The 4,097-nt window shown below is 38.4% G+C and overlaps 1 pseudogene; it reads left to right on the forward strand.

The window, feature by feature from the left end:
* Window positions 1–726: 726 nt before the first annotated feature.
* Window positions 727–2,116, forward strand: LOC149185494 (chaperone protein ClpB1 pseudogene; annotated as a pseudogene).
* The last annotated feature ends 1,981 nt before the right edge of the window (window positions 2,117–4,097 follow it).

Here is a 4,097-nt window from a genome sequence, read left to right on the forward strand (position 1 = left end):
AAGGAGTTTTTATCATTCTTCGCATCATTCTCCATCTCAGCGCACATTACTTTTGGAATTGCCATGTAAGTGTTGAGTCTAGACTCTAGAGCCATGCTAATTGGTGTATACAAAACAATAAAAGTAATGCAAATTGGTTATTCATATCCTTTGTATTTATCTTCAATAAATATAATATTATTGTTTTAAAGAGGAAAATTGGTTATTCATATCCTTTGTTGTAAGGTCCCTACAATATTATGGTTGATTCAGGTTGTTTTTTGGGGCTATTGGAAATTGGCCACATCTTGAAACAGTAACATCCAGCGAAGCTAACCATGATTTTTTATTTATTACACCGTAAGGCGTTCCCCTTTGAAATCAACTCCCCCAATTACCACCGTGTACTTGTTTATTACGCCGTAAGGCGTTCCCCTTTGAAATCAACTCCCCCAATTACCACTGTGTACTTGTTTGAGCCATTCGATCCGATGTTAGACGATTGAAACGTTCCAGACCGTTGGATATAATTTAAGTTAGTTTCTTATATTTTTTCCGCACAGTTTTTTTTGCTGCTTCAAATCTCGTTGAGCAGGCCGCGTCTCTAGGCATCCCACTCTAGGATGGGGATATCACAACCTGTTTGTAATGCTGATCAATTTCTGGCTGATGATGCTGTAGGTGCAAGGAAGAGAAAAGGATCTCCATAATACCGCACAAAACCGATTTCACAGAGCGCAATATAAAATGAATCCCGAGAAATTTACACACAAAACAAATGAGGCTCTAGCCGCGGCTCGAGAGATCGCTACAGAATCTGGTCACGCCAAGTACACTCCTGTACATTTGGCCATAGCTCTTACCGAGGATGAAGGGGGTATTCTCCATCAAGCGATTTCATCTGCTGCTACAGCTGGAGAGGAAACTGTGGAAGCAGTACAGAGAGTCCTTCGACAGGCCCTGAAGAAACTCCCATCCCAGGCCCTGAAGAAACTCCCATCCCAAGATCCTGCCCCCGACAGTATTCCTCCTAACATTGAAATAAGATACTGCATCAACCGTGCTCGGTATTTACAAAAGAGCAAGGGGGACACTCATTTGGCAGTAGATCATCTTATTCTTGGAGTGCTAAAAAACTCCCAGGTTTCAGATTGCTTTACAGAGGCAGGTGTGAGGATAGAGAGAGTGAAATCTGAAGTGGAGAAGCTCAGAGGAGAGGGAAAAAAGGTAGATACTGCGTCTGGTGATACTAATTTTCAGGCCTTGAAAACATATGGCCGCGATTTGGTTGAAGATGCTGGGAAGCTTGATCCTGTCATTGGTAGAGATGAAGAAATTCAGAGAGTAGTTATAATTTTGTCTCGGAGGACCAAGAACAATCCTGTGCTCATTGGAGAGCCTGGTGTTGGAAAGACTGTTGTGGTGGAAGGGCTGCCACAAAGAATTGTTCAAGGGGATGTACCAAGGTAAGCTCTTTTGCAAGCACACAAATATATATTGTTTGCAAATTTTAGTTTGTAGGTTGCCTTCCCTATATTTGGGTATTTTTGTGGGTCCGCACTGGTACAGTGTGTTGGCCGGGATTATCTTCAGAATTCAAGCTTGGTAGAGCCGCTAATTCATTTTGTTTTTCAAATGGTTTTAAACTGCAATTTGCTAGAAGTGAGATTGATAGCCTTGGATATGGGAGCTATAGTGGCCGGTGCCAAATACAGAGGCGAATTCGAAGAGTGACTTAAATCTGTATTGAAAGAGGTAGAAGAAGCTCAAGGAAAACTTATTCTCTTTATTGACGAAATACATTTGGTTCTGGGTGCTGGTAAGAGAAACCTATCTTGGTTACCTACGATTCAATTTTTTGATCTAGCAAATATTATATATGTTATTAGCCTTGATTGATTAAAGGTCCTTTTAAGTGATTGGTTTTAAGCTTTGGTTGTGAAGTAATCGTGTCGAATTGAATTTTGTTTTGTTTCCAGGGCGTACTGAGGGATCAATGGATGCTGCCAATTTATTTAAACCGATGCTTGCTCGGGGCCAACTTAGGTGCATTGGAGCAACTACTCTGGAAGAGTACCGGAAGTATGTGGAGAAAGATGCTGCGTTTGAGCGACGATTCCAGCAAGTGAGTGCTTAGTCGGGTTGTTAGACGTATTAGATGGAATAAGCTTCTTCGGGTATTATTGTATTTTTGGAAGATGCGTCATGATTCAATGCTCCGGTGATGATGGAAACTGTGTATGCTTTAGATTAATCATTCCAATTACTGAATGCAGAATGTAGAAATGAAGAGACATCTGAGGAGAAAGTTTTCAATCAACTACGGATTCCATATTAGTGCTGGATCTCTGATGGTATGTGTTTGTTTGGGTTGTTTTGTTACCCCGTTTTCTCTGTTATTCCCTGTTTCCTCTTATTTCCTGGGATTGCCCTTTAACCATTTTTGAAAGTTATGGTCATATGTTTTGTATGTTAGAATGTGAAATGTGTATGAATGTTTAATGCCAAAGAATTTTGTAGTGCATACTTTTAGAATTACCTACCAGCTGGGTAGCTTAGAGTTTCTGCACAGAGAGAAGTGAGATGTCAATGTTTTACAACTTGGGCAGTGAATGAGGATTATGTGTAAACTAAAATACACACTTTTCCCTGGACCCATGCCCTCATTGAACTACCATGATATGAGGTGCAATGCTTGTAGCTTCTAACTCTCATAGTTTGTCTTCCCATTTTCTACCAAAGTTGAACAACTTTGCTCTGTACATCCCTCATCCTTTTCCAAAGTTATTCTACACATTGGTGGGTAACAGGTCTAATTATTAATACCAACTCTCTATAAATGTGAGTACAACGTATGAAAGGGCCTTATTTCCTTGAAAATAATGATTCCTTTAGTATACTAGTTATTATCAATACAATAAAAAAATTCACATACTCACTTTCTATTTTTGGATTTATGTAAGTCCTTGTCCCATACATTTGCACAACAACGAGAGCTCTATACAGAATTCCCTATTACATTTCTAGTCTACACACTAATTATACACAAAATTAGCCAATGTTCTATACCAAATATCTTAAAACGTGAGTATAACACTAAAGGTATAATTGGGCCTTGTTTCCTTGAATGTAATGATTCAGACTTTGCAAGGAATTCTTTAGGGTTATTTTATTTTACTTTATCCAAGGATGGATTCTTTAACTTAGAAAAGTATTGCAATTGACCTTAATAGGTCCAACATCACAAGAAAAGTGGCCCTCAAAGGGCGAAATGCAGAGCATGAGTTGTTTTGTTATCATGACTGGGATATACTATCATCAAAATTATCTAGGATTTTAACATGGTCCCAATCCCTTACTCATGTCTTAAAGGAAACTGAAAGTTTGTGTGTGTCTGACATTCTGTCATCTTCAATTTTTCAACCACAACCCCATTGGCAGAACTTTTTAGTTTTGACTCCAAATTTTCACTCAGAAGTTTTATGAAGCTCACCTTCTTCAATTAATCTTGAACCTTGATAGTGCTAAATATCTAGACCATGGTGATTGTATCTGCACATAAATACAAGTCCTAGCCATAGAAAAAAAAATCTTAACCTTCCATCAAAACTGTTGTAACATAAATACAAATTCTGTAAGTTTGACTTCATTTCAATAAGGCAGTTTGACTCGAGTTCAAGAGACAGTTCACTTGAGTTCAAGATAGTGAGACTTGAGTTCAATGAGACAATTCGACTTGGTTTTAAGGAGTCAGTTTAAGGGCGCAGGCTTGGTGAGACATATGATTATGCACTAGCGAGAATTTGTATGTTTTTGAGCTCTGGAAAATAGTTCTAGATCTGTTCCTGAGGTCCAGGAGAGCTAGAGTGCATCACCTTTTTTTTTTCTATAAAGATTTTTTTTTTTAATTTTCCAGAAAGAAAAAAACATACAGTTTCATTAAAAGAAAATCAGTTACAATTACTTTGGAACCTCTTTTTTTAATAAGAAAAACATTGACTATCCCATTCTTTTGCAACAGAGACATATCATTCTTTGGAACCAATCATGCTCTCTGAAGAGACAAGGGTTTTGAGGGGAACACCAAAGCCTGCAAGACAGACCAGTTAGTGTTGCCA

Source organism: Pinus tabuliformis, chromosome 3_1 (genome assembly GCF_031772625.1).
Source record: "Pinus tabuliformis cultivar Carrire ecotype Pingquan chromosome 3_1, CPIR1, whole genome shotgun sequence".
NCBI lineage: Eukaryota > Viridiplantae > Streptophyta > Pinopsida > Pinales > Pinaceae > Pinus > Pinus tabuliformis.